The sequence below is a fragment of the Tachyglossus aculeatus genome, chromosome 10 (assembly GCF_015852505.1).
Source record: "Tachyglossus aculeatus isolate mTacAcu1 chromosome 10, mTacAcu1.pri, whole genome shotgun sequence".
In the NCBI taxonomy this organism is placed as follows: Eukaryota; Metazoa; Chordata; class Mammalia; order Monotremata; family Tachyglossidae; genus Tachyglossus; species Tachyglossus aculeatus.
The window spans coordinates 43,622,566-43,647,329 of NC_052075.1; the positions used below are offsets into that span (position 1 = coordinate 43,622,566).

At 43.6% G+C, this 24,764-nt stretch overlaps 1 protein-coding gene across 1 annotated transcript in view; it reads left to right on the plus strand.

The window, feature by feature from the left end:
- The first annotated feature begins 16,012 nt into the window (after positions 1-16,012).
- Positions 16,013-24,764, plus strand: part of NRF1 (nuclear respiratory factor 1) — an 87,186-nt gene continuing 78,434 nt past the window's right edge. Inside the window, exon 1 of the mRNA XM_038752522.1 lies at positions 16,013-16,867. The gene's annotated coding sequence lies outside the window, so the exon portion shown is untranslated. The remainder of the gene's footprint in view (positions 16,868-24,764) is intronic.

Below are 24,764 nucleotides of genomic sequence, written 5' to 3' on the forward strand. Positions count from 1 at the left end.
ATGGGAAAAAAATGTAACAACTTAACAATAAGCCAGTTTTGCTTGAAATTGGCTCTGGTTGCCACAGAACTGACTCTTTTCCTGAGGGAGCCAAGACCCTTCCACACATACAAAAAATGGGTTGGAGGCAAAAATTTGGCCTCGCTGTTAGGATGAAAAGAATTTTTGAGGGATAATAGGAATATGAGGTCCAAGTTCAGAAATAAAATGGCAAAGTACAGAATAATTTTAAAAATAGATTAGTCAACTTTATGACATTTAATATGTCTGTGATTTTGCTTCTACTCTATGGTTTAGTGTTTTCATTGTATAGTATGCAGCTTGGCTTAGTGGAAAGAGCATGGACTTGGGAGTCAGAGGTCATGGGTTCTAATCCTGGCTCTGCCACTTGTCAGCTGTGTGACTTTGGGCAAGTCACTTAACTTCTCTGTGCCAGTTACCTCATCTGTAAAATGGGGATCAAGACTATGAGCCCCAAGTGGAACAATCTAATAACCTTGTATCTTTCCCAGCACTTAGAACAGTGATTGGCACATAGTAAGTGCTTAATAAATACCAACATTATTATTATTATTAATACTGATATGTATTGACTTCTATATATAAAGAGCAAAATTTGCTGTTTAAAAGGGGATTTTAGGAAGCGCTATTAATAGGTGCCTTATTTTCTAGTAATCCATGCCACAGTTTTGCTCCATAATCAGAGCTCCCTCTCTATTAAATATTTGTATTCTAGCACTGGTGATTGTAATCTTTGTGTTTTTGGAACCTGGGAAGCTCATGTTGCTGCTGTCACTGAATGCTAATGTAACTTGCCTGGGAGTTAAAACCTACAGAGACTAGTGGGGAGAGAAGAACCAGTCATACGTATATGAGAAGAGTAGGCAGGTTGCTCAGGAGTATAAACCATGGAATGGAAATATGGGGCCAGGGAGTAGTTACCCAGTTTACTCGCCCAAGTTAGAGGAGTAGGTTAAAATTCTGTAGAAGGAGATTATTCCCTTTAGGCCTCACCTCATGAAAACTTTCAGTGGACTGTGAAGTCTCCAGTTGGGATGCATCAGAATTCTTCTGGGAATTGCTGACTATCCTTAAGCAGGGTCTATGTGCAGGGCCTTTCATTTTCAGATTTTACTTAAAGTTTTCTCGGGGATTATTGAAATTTTTTTTTAAACAGTGGGTAAAATTCAGATTTTTAAAAAGATCGACTGCCGCTCTAGGCCTCTCTCAACACCCTTCTCAAACTTTTGCCATTTTCCAGCAGGGCCATGGGGAAAAATGGTGGAGGTAGAGTGGTAACTGAGGTCTTGGTCAGCATTGCACCTCTAGGGTTCCCCAAAGTTTATCTGCTGCCTGTGGAAGGATCTGGGTTGAGACTGTGATCCCCCCAACCATGGAACAGGAACTGTGTCAAACCCAATTAGCTTGTATCTACCTCAGCGCTTAGTACAGTTCCTGGCACATAGTAAGCACTTAACAAATACCAATATTATTATTAATCTTGGCTCTGCCACTTATCCGGTGCGTGATCTTGGGCAAGTCCCTTAACTTCTGTGCCTCAGTTCTCTCATGAGTAAAATGGGGACTGTGAGCCCCATGTGGGCAACCCCATTTGGTTGTAGTCACCACAGCGCTCAGTACATGCCTGGCACATAGTAAGTCCTTAACAAATGCCAACAAAATGTGGTAGAAAAGAGAAGGGGAAAAAGAAAAAAAAGCACTCCGTAGCTTTCTGTTCCTTCTTTCGTTCAGGTTCCAGAAGAAGAAGGAATAAAACAAGTACAAGGATATGAAGCCTCCTTGAAAGGAGGAGGGCCTTAGGCAGAGCTGTTTAGATTGGTGGTTCTCTAACATTTTCAGCCTGCATAATAGCAATAATGATGGTGGAATTTGTTAAACACTTATTAAGTATCAAGCACTGTTCTAAGTGCTAGGGTAGATATAAGCTAATGGGGTTGGACACAATCCATATCTCACGGTCTTAATCCCCATTTTACAGGTGAGGTAACTGAAGCCCAGAGAAGTTATGTGACTTTCCCAAGGTCCCACAGCAGACAAGTGGGAGATCTGGGATTGGAACCCCAGACTCCCAGACCTGTGAACTATCCACAAGGCCATGCTGCATCCTAGAGTCTTTCCAGAGGTCAAGTTTGGTCCCCCCCGCGGGCTGAGTCCTGGAGCTATGGCATGTGTGCCTCCTCCTCTAGACTGTGACCTCCTTACAGGAAGGGAATGTGTCTGCTAAATCCGTATTGTCCTCTTCCAAGTGCTTAGTAGAGTGCTTTGCACAGAGTAGGTGCTTAGTAAATACCAGTGGTCCACATTGGCACTGAATAAGAAGCAATTTTGAATGGACTGCAAGTAGGTTCTGCCCCGGTTCTCAGGGCATTGAGGGGGCACCAGTACTGCTACACCTCTACAGTGTTCTAGAAACCCCCGAACAAACTACACACACGGGAAAGGCCAGGATTATTTTGATGCTGTCATGGCTATTTTCTGTAAAGTGAACAGCCTTCTGGGGCACTCCAAAGCCCCATGGTTTTTAGAACTAAGTTTAGGAACTGGCTTAGAAGAAGGCTTATTTCCAAGAATCATTCAGAGGGTGGAAGTCACCCAGTGCCCAAGTAGAAATTGTGTTGAGGACCCAAGTTAACTCTAAAACATAAACCTGAGGGTTATACATGAAGTAACTCAAATGTCTGGAACCCAAAAAAGTACATCATATAATTTTAAGATTAGGCATAGTATATAAGCTATTTTGGGGGTAATTCTTAGAAAAAAGATGTGAAAAATCCTGGTATGAGTTTCACTGAGCTCTGATTGAAAACTGAATATTCTTTTCAGAAATAAAACTTTTAAAGGATTTAGAACTTTGGGTAAAAGAGCATTACAGTATGGTAAAATACCGGACATAAAGGCATCCAGTATCGAGCCTGTCCTGAGCAGGAGACAGATCAGCATAGAAACGGCCAAATGGCCACCCTGTTTGCATTCAGTAAATATTAATTGATTGTGGAGGTTGGGGACATGCATAAGGTGCGGTGGAGGGAAGACTGGGATCCTCCACTTCCTGCTTCTGCCTTCACCACCTGTTCCTTGTAAAACTGTTCCCTCTCCCCTCCGGCCATGATTTCCCACTCAGGCCCATCAACCCTACTCTTGGGCTGACTTTCTTCTCTCTCTTCTCTCGACTGAGTCCTTACCTCTATCCCTTTCTTCCCTTTAGTGTCTTAGCAATGATTCACATCCAAAAAAAAAAAAATCATAGAACAGATCGCAAAGGTACAGTTGGATTTAAGTGCTTTACTCACCCCCATGCTCAGCCCCAGGATACTTACGTCCATATCTGTAGTTTTTTATTAATGTCTTTTTCCCCCTCTAGACTGTAAGCGCCTTGTGGGAAGGGAACATTTCTACCAACTCTGTTATATTGTACTCTAAGTGCTAATTACAGTGCCTTACACACGGTAAGCTCAATAAATAGAATTGATGATTAAAATTCTCGTGTCTCAGGTGATGTTCAATTTCATTTCATCTCTTCTAGCTCTGGACCTTGAGAGCAGCTTCCTTTTCTGGTGTTGGTCTTCTAGACTGTGAGCCCACTGTTGGGTAGGGACTGTCTCTATATGTTGCCAACTTGTACTTCCCAAGCGCTTAGTACAGTGCTCTGCACACAGTAAGCGCTCAATAAATACTATTGATTGATTGTTGGTTCAAGTTCCGTTGTACAGGACACAGATAAAGCGAAATGAAGAGGCTGGTTTCTTCAGTCTCACTATAACTAGGTCCGTCTGGGTTTGCTACTTTGTATACCGCTATATAAAGGAGTCATTGTCTCCCTGGGTTCTCCAAAGTTACAGAATCAGCATCATTTCCCAGTTCTCCTCTCTCCTGGAGCTCTGAACTCTCGTCTCCCTCCATCCCGAGTGATTTTTTTTATTTTAAATGGTATTTACACACTTGCTGTGTGCCAGGCACTGTACTAAGTGCTGGGGTAGATACAAGCTCGTCAGGCTGGGCACAGTCCACATCCCATGTGGGGCTCATAGTCTCAGCGTGGCTCAGTGGAAAGAGCACGGGCTTTCGAGTCAGAGGTCATGGGTTCAAATCCTGGCTTCCGCAATTGTCAGCTGTGTGACTTTGGGCAAGTCACTTAACTTCTCTGGGCCTCAGTTACCTCATCTGTAAAATGGGGATGAAGACTGTGAGCCCCCGTGGGGCAACCTGATTGCCTTGTAACCTCCCTAGTACTTAGAACAGTGCTTTGCACATAGTAAGTACTTAATAAATGCCATTATTATTATTATTAATAATAATAATCATTTTACAGATGAGTAGCTGGGGCCCAGAGAAGTGAAATGACCTGCCCATGGCAGACAAGTGGTGAAGCTGGGATTAGAACCCAGGTCCTCCTGACCCCCCCAGGCCCTTGCTGTAGTCACAACATCCTGGTTACTCAGGCAGCTCTGTGCCCCTGTCACCTTCTGGTCCCTGCTGCACCCCTAGAATAGAGCAGGTTTTTCTGGGTTCTATCATCACATCCAGCAGTAGTGGGAACCAGCAGTAGAACCAAGTCATCTCTCCTGGTCACTTTCTGCCTCCACCCTGGAGAACGCCATCACAGTCCTGTTAGGTCCCTTTTACCTTCTGGATGGAGAGGTGAACAGACGGAAGACGCACAGAGGGCCAAGAGACAAAAAGAGATGAAGAGGGCGAGATGGGCCACAAGGAGAGGGTATCGGGCAGAGTGGAAGAGGCACAGCAAGAAGTGGAGAAGCTGCAAGGCAATTATGAGCATGGAAAAGGGTAGACGAGAGGAACTGAGATTGACAAAAGGCAAATCAAATGGTGGGCAAAGGGAGACTGGGAAGGTAAATGAAAGGCTCAAAGAGGGGGCAGGAGGAAAAGGATGAGCAGAGGGACAAATAGAGGAATACCAACAAAGAAAAAAGGAAAAGGAAGAGATGATAGTTGGGGAAGAGGCAAGGGCAGGGAGATAATTGCAGGACAAAATGAAAGGAAAAGGGGAAGAGAAGTACATTTTTCATCTCTTTCCCTGGATCCAATCAGAGGAGTTCCATTTGCCATGTGTCCGGTATGTCAATCTGGGAAAACTTCCTGTAACAAAATTCTAGGAGGATAATTGAGCCCTTATATGAAGGAGTCTTTTTGAAGCTTTTGGGGAGGAAAATAGCCAAGGAAGCAGTAGATTTTAACTTTTAGGCCTCAAATTACTCTTAATTTCTCCTGTGCAATTCAGTCACTCCAGAGTAAGAATGATCCTGAATTCCTGTTATAGAATGATATGGAAAATTAGTCCATGGCCCTAAAAGAAGTTCTCCATGGTGCTGGAGAATTGGTTGATAGCTGGGTCTTTTAATTTACTCATATGAAAATGACCACTCTGATTAATACAGGTTGACATTAAATAGGATAGGCCATCTTTTAAAGTACTTGCGAATACTACAATAATAAAAGTAAACATTTAAGCCTAAATCTATAAAACTTGCCCTTATGTGACATCATTAGAGCGTAAGTGTGCAGGTGGCTTTTTATTTACACATCTGCCAGGTAAGCCCTAGGAGGAGAACTAAAGGTCTTTGGTCTTCTCCATCAGCTATTTAATTATTCTTTGACAGGGTCTAGGGAAAGGGGTTTAAATAAAATTCTTAATAGCTCTTCTCACTATTAGAGCTATTTTGTGCCCCCCCCCCCCAAAAAAAAGAAAGAAAGAATCCCTATCAATCCAGGAAACATCATTTTCTTATCAGACTCATACTAGATTTATGTTCGTCTTTTGTCGTCATGCTTTTGTGCGTATTTGATTTTTCTCTCTCCCTGGTTAGAATGTAAGCTCTTTGTGGGTAAGCAACATGTCTTGTGGGTCTCTTGTATCACCCCTAAACATTTATTTTGGTGCACTACACTCAATTGCTCAATTAATGGTATTTATTGAGCACTTACCATGTGCAGAGCACTGTGCTTAGCACTTGGGAGAGTACAATATAACTGAATTAGCGGACATATTCCCTGTCCATACAGTCTAGAGTGGGGGCAGTAGGCAGTAGACAATAAATCAATACCAATACTTCTAGTACTACTATTGTGGTTTTCTGTCATATGGAGAGTTGGTAATGCTGCCTTATGGATTCTTTGGTGGTTCTGCCTGGGACAGGCATTTTGGTGAAGATATTTTTTGGTAGAAAGATTCATTTTGGTTCCAATTTGCAAGGGACAATTTTAAATCACAAGATAACAGGAGAGTATTGATCCTTCATAGGCAGTGATGGATTTTTGGAACCACATTCCATTCATCCATCTCAAGGTCCACCTTGGACTTTGTCACCTCTACCGTATCTGACTGATGGAACATTTTGGGTTTTTCCTTCCCCAGGCCCCTTCTTACTTCTTCCTGGATTGGTCTCATGAGTGTTCACAGAGTCTCAACCCCCAGCACCCCTAGGCAGCAGCTGTCAATTGGGGGAACTCCTGGACCAATTAGGAGGTGCTGATGAGGAAACAATCCTGCTTTTGAGGGTCCTTAACATCAGGCCTTGCCCCACAAGGGTCGTTGGATGCCTGTTTTCCTTCCTTTCCTCTGAAGGATACTGACTTTTTTCTTACCCAGTGACCTTTTCTGAGGCTGAAAAAATGACTGTAAGAAGAGCTTGGATGCTGAAGACTTCCATATTTCTTCCCCAAAAGGATACTTTGGGTTGTGTTTTTCATGTGCCCACCACGACATTTTGAGGTGGGGTGGGCTTAGGTACTGACTCCTCCTCCTTCCTCAGCATGGAAACAATAACTGTCCCTGTAGCGGCTTGGGACCAGGCCTCCTCCAATCCCACAAATTAGTCAGCTGGTGTGGAGAGACGACTCCTTGGCAAAGCTCGCAGCCAGCTGGAGTCTGCTCTTTTAGGCTCGGCCAGTTCCCCTCTACGCTTGGGAGTCCCAGACTGTGGCCCATGTTTCTGCTCCTTCTTGGACAAGCTGGGCTACCGCTTCTATGGTATTGTAGTCTCCCAAGCGCTTAGTATAGTGCTGTGCACAGAGTAAGCTCTCAATAAATATCATTTTTTAAGATTGATCGTTTCTGGTGTGGTTGGGCTCAGCTGCCCCGTGGCCAGAAGTAAGAGAATCCAGAATTGAGGGGAACCCTGACTTGCATGTAGAGGTGAGTATAGTAATAATAATAATAATAATAATAATTGCGGTATTTGTTAAACGCTTATTAATGTGCCAGGCCGGGACACGGTTCAGCTGCTACCACCTCCAAGCTCAAGCTCATCGGGTTGGACACAGTTCATGTCCTACACGGGGCTCACAGTCTTAATCCCCATTTTACAGATAAGGTAACTGAGGCACAGAGAAGGAAGTGATTTGCCCAAGGTCACACAGACAAGTGGTGGAGCCAGAATTAGAACCCACGTACTTCTGACTCCCAGGAGGGTAAGGGAAAAGGAAGATGAGAGGGGGGCATTTTCGAGGGTTTCTTTCTGTTGCCCATTCTCTGTCTTCTGTCTCCAGTGTAATAATAAAAACAGTAACAGTAATAATAACAATAATTGTGGTATTATGTGCTTTGTGTCAGGCACTGTACTAAGCTCTGGGGGGATACAAGCAAATTGGGTTGGTCACAGTTCCTGTCCCACAAGGGGCTCACAGTCTTAATCCCCATTTTACAAATGAGGTAATTGAGACACAGAGAAGTGAAGTGACTGACCCAAGGTCCCATAGCAAACAAGCGGCGGAGCTAGGATTAGAACCCAGGTCCTTCTGATTCCCAGGCCCATGCTCTATCCACTAGACTATGCTGCCTCTCCAACCTAAATTCTGGTGTATGTGCAAGTTTGGGTCACAGGACTGCTGAGGGGCCGATCTTGGTGAGGCGGGTGATTTCCCCAGGGGATTCCTCCTGATTTTTGTCCTTCTGGTTTCTTCTCTACAGGGCTGGACTCAGCCATTATTATCATCGTCATCATCAATCTCATTTATTGAGCGCTTACTGCGTTCAGAGCACTAAGCACCAAGCACTAAGTGCTTGGAGGAGGAGTACAACAGAGTTGGTAGACATGTACCTTGTACACAGCGAGAAGCAGCGTGATTTGGAGGGTAGAGCGTAGGCCTGAGAGTCAGAAGGACCTGGGTTCTAATCCCTGCTCTACCACTTTTCTGCTGTTAGACCTTTGGCAAATCACTTCACTTCTCTGTGCCTTACTTCCTTCGTCTATAAAATGGGGATTAAAAGTGTGAGCCCCGTGTGGGATGTAGACTGTGTCCAACCTGATTAGCTTGTATTTACCCTAGTGCTTAGTACAGTGCCAGTCACGTTGTAAACGCTTAACAAATACCATTAACAGAAACAAAATAACAGCAAAAAACTTTTATAGCTTGTTATTCCCTTCCCCAGAGCTGGTCAGATCATTCTTTCGGCGTGGGGATCCTCTTTAGCAGATGTCAAATCCCATAAAAAAAAAGCTGTTGTCTCACTAGTGAGGTTAGTGGGACTCTTCTCTGATATCACTTTCCCCAAAATGTTAAGTATGTGATATATGTACATATTCAACAAATGAAATAATAGGGTCTAATTTCAAAGCATATATTCATCTTTAACTTGGGATATTTGTGAAAATCCTTGCCATTTTCATAAAGATCATAAGGTATCTTAAATCGAAAATCTACCCTTAAAGTGGATCAAATTATTGCATTTATTATACAGCCCAAATTGTAATCGTGCTGTGTTTTATGTAACAAACCCAATTAAGATTAGCCAACTTCATATTATTCTTCCTTATTTAGCTTTATTTTAAATAGATGCAACCACTGCAGAATTTTCCGAGGAGCATCTTAGGACTCATTAATTAACGTAGGGTCAGGTGGATTAATGTCCTGGAATCAGAACTGGATTTGTGAAGCCTCAGTGTGCTTTCAGTCAAAAGGTTTTTTAAATTTTTTGTGAGTTAGAAATTTGTTTTCATGAACTCCCTTTTCTTTTAACCTGTAGTGTAATTTTCAGGCATTCACTGTTAGTCTCCTGTAGTTTATGACTCTTCTTACAGAAATGTAGCCTGTAGTCAGGGCTGGCTTATCCTGGCTTGCTTGATTGATAACTTATTACAGAATAAAAGCCAAATCCTGGTTTAACCTCAATTCCAGCTCTGTATTAACTTGCTCTTTCTCCTGACTGTAATCCCAGTATATTCAAAAGTCTCCTGGGCTAAGATTTACCTTTGCAGATTAGGCTCCAGTTTTGTCTCAGTATAATAGGGAATTTCACTTTTTTTATGGATTTGTTGAGTGCTTACTATGTTTCAGGCACTGTACTAAGCGCTGGGGTAGATACAAGATAATCAGATCGCGTGGGGCTCATTTTACAGATGAGAGACCGCAGCACAGAGAACTGAAATGACTTGCCCAAGGTCACACAGCAGGCAAGTGGTGGAGCAGTGATTAAAACCCAGGTTCACTGACTCTCACTCCCAGGCCCATGCTCTCTCCATTAGGCCATGTTGTTTCTCTTCCAGAGTTTCTATAAATTCTGTGCTTATTTTAGCAGGAGCAGTAATAATAATGCTACCATCACTACTACTAGTATCTGTCTCCGAAGCATCTGTCTCTGAGTAAGCAGAACACTGAAACACTTTTAAATCTATCCTCACAGCACCCTCTACAAATGAAAAAAAATCATCCCTCATTTTACACTGCACGAAATATCGGAGTGATTCTCTGTGTATACTTTTGGACAGGTCAGACTTAGGGCTGGGGATATAACCTGGCTTCCTGCCTTCCCATCTATTTCTCTGACCCGTAGCTGGATGCCTTCACCACCCCGTATTTGCTGCAGGGAAATTTCCAGATTCTGGGCCACAGAATCTACTGTAAACAATTCCTTAATCACTTCATTAAGGGAAGAGGATTTTTATTATTATTAATAATTACAATCAAAATAAAAATGGCATTTGTTAAGCGCTTACAATGTGCCAGCCACTGTACTAGGCAGTGGGGTGGATAGAGGCAAATCGAGTTGGGACACAGTCCCTATCGTATGTGGGGCTCACAGTCTCAACCCCCATCTTACAGATGAAGTAACTGAGGCAAAGAGAAGTGAAGCGACCTGCCCAAGCTCACATAGCAGATAAATGGCGGAGCCGGAATTAGAACCCATGACCTTCTGACTCCAAGGCCTGTGCTCTATTCACTACGCCATGCTGCTTCTCTGTCGTAATATATTCTATCGTAAGTTTGGAACGTCCTTTGTATGCAGAGGGCTGGAGTCGGAGATCCACTTTTTCATTTAAGGGATGATTTTGTTTTCTGTGGATATGAGGGGTTCAGGAAGGAAGGACTCTTAATTGATGCTGACTAAAGTAAGAGAAGAGCACGAGGCTGACTCTCCCGGGAGTGGTAGTCAGCCTGAACTGGCAATGAGAAGCACAAACTTTCTGTTGAAGTTGTGACCTGGAGTAAGCCCCTTTATCTGGCTGTGCCTATTTCATTTGAAAAATGAGGAAAAAGATTTGAAACCTGACTCACCCTGAGTAGTCAATGAGTTTTGCGACTACTGACAAGAGTTCGGAAAGCACAAAGCCCAATTATTGTAATACTAGAGCTACTATTTCCTTAGCAATATGTTGTGCTAGGTCCTGCCACCCCCAGGCAAGTGGGATTCATTTATTTAATCTTTGCTTTGTTTCTAATGAATTCACTTTTCAGGTGGAGTAAGGTCAACCCTACTTTAAGACTTTAAGCTGAGAAAGGAGTGAGCAACCTTATTTAGAACAGCCCCTGAAAGACAGAAAAGGGTGCTTTGGGAATAATAAAAGAGTTGCAATAATCTTACCCAGCAGAGAACCTGTGCTGGTGGCTTATAAGGGTCTGAAAGGGGGGGTCCCAAATTTGTGTAGGCCATCGAGGCCAAAGCAGATCCGTACGGTTCTTTGGGGAGACTAGAAGTGTTTGTGGGAAGTCTGGAGGCCTGCGATACTGAGGAATGAGGGATGAGGATGGAGTACATAAAGCAAGAGGGAATTTTATAAGAGTCATCATTTTTCTAAATAATCAGGAAGAGGGTAGCTGTCATGCAGCTGGCCCATAATTTAATTCAGAGCTTTCCATACCAGTCTTGCTGTTTGGTTTCTGCTCCTCTGGTCCCCCTTGCTTCAAAAGTTAGCATCCTCAATTTTAGTACCTAGGTAGACCAGCTAGCCTGGTTGAGACACATCTATTAAGAAATCATTAGTAAATAGCCATAGGTTGGATCTTTAATATTGAAGGGACAGAACACCCAGTTCTTTGCAAACACTGAGGTTATGTTCTTTCAAAACCCTGCTTTAAGGAAAACTCAGTGTCTGATGCCACATATGTGCACACAGACCATTTCTTCTGATACTGTCACGTTGGCGGATGAACCTTTCCTAGCCTGAGCGTACGTTCTGGCAGAACTGGGTCTTTACTGCTCAACAGTGCAATGATAAGATGAGGAAGTAGAAAACCAAATTATGAAGACTAACGCATCCCTTGAGAGACTGTCAGAGTAAGGTGGCAATGTGGCATTAGGCTTTAGACCAAACTGAAGGTTTTCAGAACTACAAGCAGCGTGGCCTAGTGGAAAGAGCATGGGCCTCGAAGTCAGAGGACCCATGCTAATCCCCTGCTCTGCTACTTGTCTGCTGTATGACTTCACTTCTCAGTGCCTGAGGTCCCTTATCTGTAAAGTGAGGATTAAGACCGTGAGCCCCTTGTGGGACACGGACTGTGTTCAACCTGACAATCTTGTATTTACTCAAGCACTTAGTACCTAGTCCCTGGCACATATTAAGTGCTTGACAAATACCATATTAAAAAAATTCTATCCAACCATTTATATGATTATGAGACCTGAATCTTCTGTGAACACTGCGAACTGGCTCTCAGGCCCACCTACATTTCCTACATGCCACACTCACCCTCAAGTGGCTCGACGAGATTTCAAGCAATGAACTCCAAGAGCAAAGTCAGCCTACTAGTCCCGAAGCTGTCCTCACGTCAACACAACTCTGCTAGATGGACCATGTAAGGAGAGTGGTTGGCAGTCAGACACGCCGTATGGTGAATTGAACCAAAGACCCCTGGGGAAAAGAGGAAATACTTTTGGGATGCAAAAAGCACAACCTCAGTCAATTCAGCATCTTAGCCAAATGTTGGGAAACAGCTGCGCTAGACAGACCAGCCTGTAATCAAGAAAGGAGGGGCGCTTTTTGAGCAGAAACTTCTAGAGGATCAGGACAGTAAGGCAAATAAGGAAGTAGCCCCAGGTGCTGCAGACACGGAACATCAGTACAACATGGGGTCATCTTTCTGTGGACTTGACGAAGTTGAGGCTGTCAGTTCGGCTTTAGCCTTTTTCAGCCATCTATGCATGCAGAGGTCAGTTGAGTTCGCCACCAATGGGATCATCTTCAAAATGTAGAGGGCATTTACATCAGTCAAGAAGCAGCTTGACCTAGTGGAAAGCACGTGGACCTGGGTTCTAATCCTGACTCCACCACTTGTCTTCTGCATGACCTTGGGCAAGTCACTTAACTTCTTTGGACGGTAGACTGTAAGCTCTCTCTAGACACTGTCGTGATGGATGGGGAACATGTCTGCTAACTCTCTTGTACTCTCCTAAGCACTTAAAACAGTGCTCTGCACATAGTAAGCACTCATTAAATACCATTGATTTAATAATCATAATAATGTTGGTATTAAGCGCTTTCTGTGTGCCAAGTACTGTTCTAAGCGCTGGGATAGATACAAGGCGATTAGGTTGTCCCACATGGGGCTCACAGTCTTAATCCACATTTTGCAGATGAGGTAACTGAGGCACAGAGAAGTTAAGTGGCTCGCCCAAAGTCACACAGCTGACAAGTGGTGGAGCCGGGAGTAGAACCCACGACTTATTTGATTCTCTGTGCTTGTTTCCTCATCTGTTATATGGGGACTGTAAGCCCTTTGTGGGACAGGGACTATGTCCAACCCTTGTAGATCTTGTATCTACACCAGTGCTTAGTGCAGTACCTGGTCCATAATAACAGCTTATCGAATACCATTAAAAAATGGTATTTTTTGAGCGCTTACTATGTGCAGAACACTGTATTAAGCACTTGGTAGAGTACAATGCAATAGAACTGGCAGACACATTCCCTGCCCATAATGAACTTAGGGACTATGTATGTATCTCAGATTCATTGCTTGCTGAAAGCATCCTTTCTTTCTGATGTTGGTATGCTTTAGAGGTCCTATTCATAATCATAGGAAAATAAATTAGCATATTTCATTTCCACAGCTGGGCAAACGTTCTGGAGATGCTGCTTCCTGAATGAAAGCATAAAGAGTAAATGCAGTCACATTTGTGCTTCTCCGCAAAAAGCAGAGAAAATGAGGGACAAGACAATCAGTTGGAAATTGCACATCAGTAGTGAAGTTAAGGGCCCGGGCTGATGACAGGCTAAGGAGGCCACATTCCACAGCCTCATCACCACTGTGGACGAACTCTCCCGGGAAGAGGAAAAAGTTGGGAGCTGCTTTTTACTCGGCCACTGTATCCCTTGTTTTTGTTCAGCTACATTAGAGTGGGGAAGTAGCTCAGCACCTGCTCCTCATTCAATCAATCAGTGGTATTTATTGAGCACTTAATGTGTGCAGAACACGGTATTAAATGCTTGGGAGAGTCCAATATAGCAGCTTACATCCCTCCCAGTAGGACTCCCTATTCATAGTGGCATCTGCTGCTCTTACGGTAGATCAATGTGCTGAAAATTCAGGACCTTTTCAGTAGGAGGATGGTCTTATTGTCAGTACAGTTCAGTGATCTGTACACAGTGATCAATAAATACCATTGATTAATTGCTATGAAGTCAGTAAAGTGATAGGATTTTTAAAAAATACTGACAACGGGGCAAATGTCAAAATTCCACTGTGCTAGTTCAGAGAGTGCTACCAAACTTGAAACATACTGGTAGTAGCATATTATACAGCTAAGAAAATCCCCTATGGAGCATATCTTTATATTGTGGTTAGGTACCAGTAAAAATCCTAGTTTTCTTGCTGAATTTTTTAGTATAGGATATTTAAGTGTACCAGTTGAATTTGTTCCACTTTCCTCTCCGTTTTGTTGCAAAAGGCAGACCTCTCAGCTTTACTGGAAGTTCATGGAAACCGCTCCTGTTTCCAGAGAGACACTTTGTTGGACTTGAACGGTTTTAAGGAAGGCATATTTTGAAACTTGATACTGAGTTATGGCTAGTGAACATGAAGTGGAAGTGAACCTTATTCTATTTTTATATCATGTATAGCAGCACCTTACAAGCCATACTTTTCTTTAAAAAGTTACTTAGAATGTCCAAAGAATGAATTTTAATGAAAGAACGAGTTTATGGCAAGTTGTGAGCTTTGGGCTTGAGAATATTCTCTTTACCACTAGTCTCATGCCCATGTGGCCATAAATAATAAGGTTCTAACCTGGCATCCCTAGGTAACAGGAAAGAGTAGCTCAACTTGATTTAGAAAGCTCTAAGATTAATCAATCAATCAATCAATTGTATTTATTGAGTGCTTACTGTGTGCAGAGCACTGTACTAAGCGCTTGATTATCATGGAGATTATCATGGAGTTTTAGATTCTGGAGAATCCCTGGTGTCTGATGGAGTAAACATTAGTGGGCAAATACCCTACTTTTCATGGAGATGGAATTCATTACACTTATTTATGTATTTTGTGTTATTGAAGCTTATTGTTTGTGGTTTCTACAAAGGCATGGCTTTCTAAATAAACACAGGCGTAGAAAATGTCTCCTGGCAGTGGCCAAAGCAGTTGTACATTGAACATCTTTAATTTGGGAACATTTGTTTCAGTCATTTTGGCAGAGACATGTTTTATTTAGGGCTGTGCAGATAGCCAAGAGTTTTCAAAATGTTTCCAAAATATTTCCTCCCACTAATATCTGTAGAAGATGCCTGCATATTTGTCCCAAGAGTAAGGTGATCAGACTATTCCACCTTTAGACCGTAAGCTCATTATGGGCAGGGAACGCGCCTGCTAATTCTGTTGTATCATACTCTGCCAAGCGCCTACTACAGTGCTCTGCACACAGTAAGCGCTCAGGAAATATGATTGACTGACTGTTCCACCTTCCTAGGCTGAGTGGCAGGACAGACCCCCTCATCTTTTAGACTGTGAGCCCACTGTTGGGTAGGGACTGTCTCTATATGTTGCCAATTTGTACTTCCCAAGCGCTTAGTACAGTGCTCTGCACATAGTAAGCGCTCAATAAATACGATTGATGATCTATCGCGGGGATGGCCATGGCATCTGCCATTACAACCATTGCTGCCACTATTAGCCCCATTTGCAAACTGGCCCATCTGGACTATGAATGAGAGTTTCCAGTGAGGCCGAAAACAGTGCACCCAGTTGATGCCCTGGCAGGACCAGTTCTGGCTTGGCTTGGCAGTTCATTCATTCATTCATTCATTCATTCAATCGTATTTATTGAGCGCTTACTGTGTGCAGAACACTGTACTAAGCGCTTGGGAAGTACAAGGCAGTTGTGGTTGTGTGACGCTGCCTGTTGTTGCCACCTGGCTTGGGCAAGGGCACTACTGGCAATGACGGTACCCAAGTGCTTAGTACAGTGTTCTGTACACAGGCAGTGCTCAATAAATATGATTGATTGATGGTGGCTAGACAACAGTGGCAGGCAGCAGCAAAAAGTAGCTGCCGGTGGGGGAGAAAGAGGTAAATTTTCTGCCAATCCCTATTTTTTCCCCCTTTTCCTCTCTCCCCCATGTTCCCCAACTCCTCTTTCCTTTTTTCCATCAATTCATAAGGTCATGGGTTCTAATCCCGGCTCCGCCACTTGTCTGCTGTGTGACCTTGGGCAAGTCAGCTGTCTGGGCCTCAGTTACCTCATCTGTAAAATGGAGATTGAGACTAAGAGCCCCACGTGGGACAGGGACTGTGTCCAACCCGATTTATTTGTATCCACCCCAGCGCTTAGTGCAGTCCCAGGCATATAGTAAGCACTTAACAGATTCTATCGTTGTTATTACTTTTCTTTGTCGTCCTCAACCTTCTAACCCTGTCTGCCCCTTTTGAGTCTCCCACCCACATTCCACCCAAGGGCACCAGAGTTGTGGTCACTTCCCTGAGGAATTCATCTGCAGAAAATATTTTGATTATATTTTATTTGTTATTAAGAATCTCCAAGGGAAAAGCTTTCAAAGTTGCCCATCTTTTTAGTGTTTCTAGATTTTGTGACGGTTCAGAAGCACGCAAAGGGGAAATGTTATATTTAAGACCTGTAGTATTGATTGCACTCTACTGAAAACACACCCGTATAATACAGATGGAGCATCAGTTGGCATTGAGAGCGTCGACCATTAAGTAGTCCTGTCGAAGTTTACATCATATAATGTAAAATAAATTAAATAAGATCAGACATTGTTATTACAACCTTAGGATTTGTTTCAAAGAAGTGGGCGTGAATAGAAGCAGTAGACTAACCTGATTCTTCAAAGGAATAAGTTTGTGTCAGCGACCTACCCAGGGGTGTCTTCAGTCATTGTCTGGCCTGGGGTGGGGAAACAATCAGCCTCCTCCTCTCCTAGCTACTCCATTCTCCGTGACGACACTAGGCTTTGCCACACACGTGCAAGGTGATCTGTCGATGTCATAGAAAACATTTTGTGGAAGAGTCTTTTTTCTGTCTGCGTTGTGCCATCTAGATTGCTTCTGTCCTGTCCTGAGAGAAGGTGTGCGGCCGCCATCTGTGAGAGAAGATTGGGCAGCTGCCACCCTTGAGAGGTCCCACCCATCCGCCCCTGTCTGAGTCGAGTATATCACAGAGGTAAATCTGATTCCTAGAAAACAAGGGAGCTCTCAACCAAGATTTCCAACAATATTTTCAAGTGCAAAGCAATTAATGTTTTCTTTGACATTTCTTCTATCCATTTACGCTTAAGAGGATTGGGGGATAATTTAGCACCGGTAACTGGTCATGGGTTGGCCGCTCTAGAATTTTTGACCTAGCAGTTCTTTTAAACTCGATCTTTGAGATTATCAGGTGGTACTTGACTTCTTCCTGAACCACCAGAGACAGTCTGATGGAAGAAAAAAACGGCTGGTTTAGCCAGAAAGGAAAATAAAAATGACTCTTCCAGGACCAAAGCAAACTTCAACCGGACATCAAAGAGATCTAACTTTTCTCTAAAATAAAGCAATAGCTCACCCCTAACATCTTGTAGTAAAGCAAACACCTCAAGGGTATCCCTAAGGGCCAAACCATCCACTCGGGTGTCTTGGGACCCTGGCGCTAAAGGGTTGAAGAGCACAGCTGTATATAACTCGGAGAGCATACTGACCCTTGCCAGTGTGCTTGACCTGAAGCTGAGAGGATCACCCTCCTCTTTGAGAAAAGAATCCAAGTCCTTTTAAGCTAGAGGTTTGAAATACCATACATTACTCGGGTTCTTGAGATCAATGCTTTGCGCCTTCTTTTCCTAAGAATGCTGTTTCAAAAGATCATTTCTCTTCAAGGTACTGTGACACCAACAGGGGCAGTGAGGATAATTTCACATGGGAAACAGGGTGGGATCCTCTTTTCATATAGGCAGTGGGTGCTTTCCCCTGCATTGCTAAAGTGTCTTCTCATCCTCCTACATCCGCCTTATTTCTTATCCATTGGGGTTTCTTGGGCAGAAGAAACAATTGAATGGGGTTATCCAATGGTAGGAGTGAGATCATTCAGTTTTCCTGTCCATTCCCCATCCTTTCAGCTGTAGGGATCATGCCTTATCTCCTGCTAGGCTGTCAAGTGCCATGGCCTAGTGGATAGAGCTCAGTCCTGGGAGACAGGAGGACCTGGGTTCTAATCCCGGATCTGCTACTGACCTTTGGCTTCTCTGCTTGCAGAGAAGCAACTTGGTATAATGGATAGAGCATGGGCCTAGGACTCAGAAGGTCATGGTTTCTAATTCTGGCTCTGCCACTTGTCTGCAGTGGGACCTTGAGCAAGTCACTTAAATTCTCTATGCATCAATTACCGCAGCTGCAAAATGGGGATTGAGACTGTGAGCCCCACGTGGGACAGGGACTGTATCCAACCCGATTTGCTTGTATCTCCCCTAGCGCTTAGTACAGTGCCAGGAACAAAGCGCTTTACAAATATCATAGTAATAATTATTACTATTATTTACAAGTCACTTCTTTTCTAAGCCTTAAGTACCTCATCTGTAAAATGGGGGATTAAGACTGTGAGCTCCATGTGGAACATGGACAATGTCCAACCTGATTAGTACAGTGTCTGACACATAGTAAGTGCTTAACAAATAGCAATTTTTTTAAAAAAGGCACCCCCAGTGGTTTCCACCACAGTGAGCTCAAAGTAATAATAATAATAATAGTAATAGTAATAGGGGAACAGCATGGCTCAGTGGTAAAATGACGGGCTTGGGAGTCAGAGATCATAGGTTCTCATCCTGGTTCTGCCACATGTCTGCCGTGTGACCCTGGGCAAGTCACGTAATTTCTCTGAGCCTCAGCTACCTGATCTGTAAAATGCGGATTAAGACTGTGAGCCCCATGTGGGACAACCTGATCCCCTTGTATCCCCCCCAGCGCTTGGAACAGTGCTTCGCACATAGTAAGCGCTTAACAAATGCCGCCATTAATATTATTAATAATAATGGTATTTATTAAGTGCTTACTATGTGCACAGTACTGTACTAAGTGCTGGGGTGGATTCAAGCCCCATATAGGGCTCAAAATCTCAATCCCCATTTTACAGATGAGGTAACTGAGGCACAGAGAAGTGAAGTGACTTGCCCGAGGTCACACAGCAGACAAGTGGCAGAGCCAGGATTAGAATCTTTCAACTCCCAGGCCCGTACTCTGAGGAACTCTTGCTTTACCTCATGAAAGTGGATAGACTGAGTTCCTTGCTCTTTAATAGATTGTGTGCCCTTTGAGGGATAGGGTTTGTGGCTAATTTCCACCTGTATACTCTTTCTTGGTGCTTAGGACAGTGCTCTGCACACACTAAGTGCTTAATCAACACTGTTTTACTGCATGTTGGGTGTCAGGAATGACGTAACTACAAAAACCTTCTCTGTCTCATAAAGATGTTTGACCCTCTGGCATATTTTCTATAACACATGTTGGAGGAGGAAAAATATTTCAGCCCTGCATATAGGTTATACAGGGTCATCAACATTTTTAGCCAAGCCTGCAGCTGAATTCGAATTATTTTAAAGAGGGTATATGTCATGAATTATTTTTGAAGCCAATTTTGAGGGAGGATCAGGTTATAAGGCTCTGTGTTATAAATAAGAAATGATTTCAGTCAAAGGGGATTCGAACTCCAGAACCTGAGTTCGAAGAAATATCAGATAGGAGACCTGGATTGAAAAATTTGTAATAGTGCATAATGTCATCTACTGGACAAGCTTTGTTTATGACAGCGTGGTATGCCACAGCCGAGAGTCACAGTTTGGCTGTCCGGGGTGAGTCAGGGTAGGCGAAGGGGTGACGCTAGAATGTCAAAGAGGTTGTTGTTGGGTGCAAATAAAAATACACACAAACACACACCCCCACCCGCAACATCCCCCTATTCCTTCCCCCTTATAATTTTACCTTCTGTTAAATGATCCCTGTTTCTAAACAGGACATTTCCCCTCATTATGAAAACAGTGCTGTAGCCCCAAGCCTTGATGTAAACAACTAAGAGGTAAGGGGAAATATTCTAAGCAGCTTGGAATGATCTCACCAGTTTTTCCAATACAGTCTTTAAATGAGTTTTATTATTTAACTTCATTTAAAAACAAGCATTCATGGTGTGCTAGGGGGAGAGAGGGAAAGTGGGGGATGGAGAGACAGAGGAGAGAGAAAGAGAAAGAATGGGAGGGAGGGAGAGAGGAAGTTCCTGCCTTTTCCGAACTTGGATTCTAATAAAAAAAATAAGGGGGATTTTACAATGTAAATAATTTTGTCAATCCCAATAAAAGGTTAGGCCGTAAAGCTCAACTTTTTGACCTGCCTAGGTGAGATCATACCAAGCTACTTAGAATACTTCTCTAATTGCCCTATAAATACCAATGATTGAATCAGCGATATTTATTGAGCACTTACGAAGCTCTTGGGAGCGTACAGCAGAGATGGTAGACCCCAAGGTGCTTACAGTTTAGAGGGGGAGGCAGACATTAGAATAAATTACAGATATTTGTATGATTAAAGGGTATAGATCCAAATGCAGACCTTGTTTCTACAGCTTGTTGTCGTGGTGGTGTAATCATTTCATCTAGTCTAGTAAGGAAGGAAAGCTCAGAAGAGAATTGTGTGTCTGATAAACTGTAGTTACATTTGTTACCGAACCAAACATTTGTAAGTTATTGGCATCATGCGTCCTATCACAGTCTGTTGTAATATGTATTCATTCATTCAATCGTATTTATTGAGCACTTACTGTGTGCAGAGCACTGTACTAAGCGCTTGGGAAGTACAAGTCGGCAACATATAAAGATGGTCCCTACCCAACAACGGGCTCACAGTCTAGAACAGGGAGACAGACAACCAAACAAAGCACGTAGACAGGTGTCAAAATCGTCAGAACAGATAGAATTAAAGCTATATTCTCATCATTAACAAAATAAATAGAATAGTTAATATGTACAAGTAAAATAAATAGAGTAATAAATCTTTACAAATATATACAAGTGCTGTGGGGTGGGGGGAATGGAGAGGAGGAGAGGAAAAAGGGTTCAGTCTGGGAAGGCCTCCTGGAGGAGGTGAGCTCTCAGTAGGGCTTTGAAGGGAGGAGGAGAGCTAGCTTGGCGGATGTGCGGAGGGAGGGCATTCCAGGCCAGGCGGAGGACGTGGGCCGGGGGTCGACGGCGGGACAGGCGAGAACGAGGTACGGTGAGGAGGTTCGTGGCAGTGGAGCGGAGGGTGCGGGCTGGGCTGGAGAAGGAGAGAATGGAGGTGAGGTAGGAGGGGGTTGTTTTGTTTTAATGCTGTTTGTTAAATGCCAGGCACTGTACTAAGCACTGGGGTAGATACAAGCTAATTAGGTTGGACACTGTCCCTGTCCCACATGAAGCTCAGAGTCTTAGTCCCTTTTTTATAGATGAGATAACTGAGGCACAGAGAAGCAAAATGACTTGCCCAAGGTCACACAGCAGACAAGTGGCAGAACTGGAATTAGAACTCAGGTACTTGTGATACCCAGGCCCGTATTCCGTCCACAAGGCCATACTGCTTCTGCTTCTGGTTCTAATCAAGTAGAATCAAGTATCTCATATAGGGATGCCCAATTCTCTGAGCCTGTTCACACAAGCTAGAAAAATGTATATATGTTCAAGTATTTCCTGATTTATTTCCTGATGAGTTTACATGGTGGGCAGGGAACGTGTCTGCTAACTCTGTTGTATTGTATTCTTCTAAGCACTTAGTACAGTGCTCTGCACACAGTAAGCTCTCAATCAGTACCACTGATTGATTGATTAAGAATGCTGTTCTTTTTAAAAAAATTAGGTAGATGGCATTTACCCTTACACAAAAGATTGCCTACTTTATGGAGGGGGGAAAAGGGGAAGGATAATTAATTTACCAAAATTCCTCCCCTCAGAAAAACCTGTTTTCTATTTGTTCCTGAATTACTAGACAGGAGGGAGTTGGCATTGAAAATTTAGTTAAAAGCCTTGTAGGAATTCAGAATCTGGAGTTAATCTCATGAGTCCTTTGGTACCAAACTCAGATTCTTAGCAGAATGGTTTACTCAAGCCAATTCCTCTTTCATTAAAGCAGGTCTCCGACTTTGTGGCTCTGGCATTTTCTTTTCTCCTCTGGGTATCTCCTTTCCCCCACCCAGTGCATGTCAGACAGCGCTTAGAACAGTACTGGGCCCATAGTAAGTGCTTAACAAATACCATAACAATAATAATAATTATTATTATTAAGATTTCATTAAAAGTTGGTTGCCAGCACTCCTCCTTTTGGACAACTTCAGTGGTTTTCAGATCTATGGTGGAAATCCTCAGAGTCGGTTAACACCTAGATGGCAGAAGTGTCCACTGTAGTGGACCAGGGGAATGAAAATATATACTTAGAGTACTGCAATAGAAATCTCTCTGAAGCCCAGGTTAGATTGTTGGGTATTTTGTATATATTCCATCAGAAAATGCCTCAGTGGCAGAGCTACGAATAGAACCACAGCCCGTTTTCTGATTCTTAATTCATGCGTTATCCATTAGGCTACTTAGAAGCTCCTTACCTACTCCACCTAGCTAATCATTAGCTCAAGTCATCTAGCATTTGAGGTTGAATGCGTGTTCCATCATATCTTGCTGTACTGACTACAAGCTCTTTTGTGCACTCTAGACTTTAGTAGAGAATAGATATCAGGTTCTCAATTATTGCAATCCACGGCTCTTCAGCGGGCATATGGCTTCTGAAGATTGGCAGCCCTCCCATAGCTGGAGGCCAGTTTTTTATTGCTCTTAAATTTATAGACATGTGCGCCTGTTGCTTGACCCCCGGTGAATTACACCATGGAAAAAAAACACCCCAAAAGTTATTTCAATCAAACAGTACAACCCCGCCATCGTAGAAGAATTTAAAAGCCAAAATGGTGCCACCCCATTCTTCCTCTGCTGGCAGTCTTACCATCTCTCCCTCTTTCTGAATGAAAGGTCAGTGATGGTGGAGTTCGTCCAGTTAGGTAGGGGTGGGGGTCTTATCTCAGGTGCTTAAAAATAAGGCCTGGGTGACAGAGACCAGTTAAGCATATGAGATGGGGAGGGAAGCCCCATGGAGTTTAGGTGGCAACCCATTCCCTTCAGTGTCACAGGAAATGACTCTGGAAACTTGTGGCTGCTGAATCAATCAATCAATCAATCGTATTTATTGAGCGCTTACTGTGTGCAGAGCACTGTGCTAAGCTCTTGGGAAGTACAAGTTGGCAACATATAGAGACGGTCCCTACCCTGCTGAATCTGAGGTAGGATCCCCATTCAGGGACGAGAAGCAGCCTGGCCTAATGGAAAGAACACAGGCCTGGGGGTTAGAGGACATAGGTTCTAATCCCGGCTCCGCCACTTGTCCGCTGTGTGACTTTGGCCAAGTCACTTAACTTCTCTGTGCCTCAGTTCCCTCATCTGTAAAATGGGGATTAAGACTGTGAGCCCAATGTGGGACATGGACTGTGTCCAACCTGATTAGCTTGTAGCTACCCCAGCGCTTAGTACAGTGCCTGGCACACAATCAATCAGTCAATCAATCGTATTTATTGAGCGCTTACTGTGTGCAGAGCACTGTACTAAGCCCTTGGGGAGTACAAGTTGGCAACATACAGAGACGGTCCCTACCCAACAGTGGGCTCACAGTCTAGAAGGGGGAGACAGAGAACAAAACAAAGCGTATTAACACAGTGCCAGTAAGTCAAAAAATGGGGCTTCCTTTCTCTCCCCCATACCTCTCCAGCTCCTGACAACGAAAGAGCCAGTTGGATAAACATTTAAATTGTTGGTCGGAGTAGGGGCTGCCCTCCATTTCCATTGGTGAAAAATGGCCTTAGGCTCTCTCTCACCCAACCCCCTCCCAGTCCAGGGAATCCTGCATCACAAAGGACATTTTCATTCTGGATCTCGCTTGCAGTGAAATTCAGGATGGTTGCTGGGTTTTTCCAGTGCCGCACCTCAGTTCTGCCTGTCCTTCTCTTACGCATCTCAGCGTGCCCTTAAAGACATCTGTTGGAAACAATGTGAGGTGTTGTGGGCTTTATCTGGGTTCGCCAACTTTAATAGCCACGCAACTGTAGTTACTTGAAAAGAGACAGCTGGGGCTTTCTCTAAGCAGCTCCCAGATGTAAGCTCTGCCGTAGAACTTTCTTACAACGTACAACTTTGAGAAGTATTTTGCACACAGTAAGCGCTCAAGAAATACGATTGAATGAATGAATGAAAAGTAGTGTGGCCTAGTGGAAAGAGAATGGGCCTGGGAGTTAGAAGGACCCGGGTTCTAATTCATTCATTAATTCACTTGAATTTTTGAGCGCTTACTGTGTGCGGAGCACTGTACTAAGCGCTTGGGAAAGTACAATACGCATTCCGGCTCTGCCGCTTGTCTGCTGTGTGAACTTGAGTAAATCACTTAATATCCCTGGGCCTCACTGGTAAAATGGAAATTAAGACTGTGGGCCTCTTATAGGACGTGAATTGGGTCCAACCTGATTAGTTTGTATCTACCTCAACTCTCAGTACAGTGCCCGGCACATGGTAAGCACTTAGTATGAACTTGAGTAAATCACTTAATATCTCTGGGCCTCACAGAGTAAATCACTTAATATCCCTGGGCCTCACTGGTAAAATGGAAATTAAGACTGTAAGCCTCTTATAGGACATGAATTGGGTCCAACCTGATTAGCTTGTTTCTACCTCAACTCTCAGTACAGTGCCCAGCACATGGTAAGCACTTAGTGTGAACATGAGTAAATCACTTAATATCCCTGGGCTTCACTGGTAAAATGGAAATTTAAGACTGTGAGTCTCTTATAGGATGTGAATTGGGTCCAACCTGATTAGCTTGTATCTACCTCAACTCTCTTCCTCCCTTCAAAGCTAGCTCTAGCTCTCTTCCTCCCTTCAAAGCCCTACTGAGAGCTCACCTCCTCCAGGAGGCCTTCCCAGACTGAGCCCCCTTTTTCCTGTCCTCTTCCCCATCCCCCCCGCTCTACCTCCTTCCCCTCCCCACAG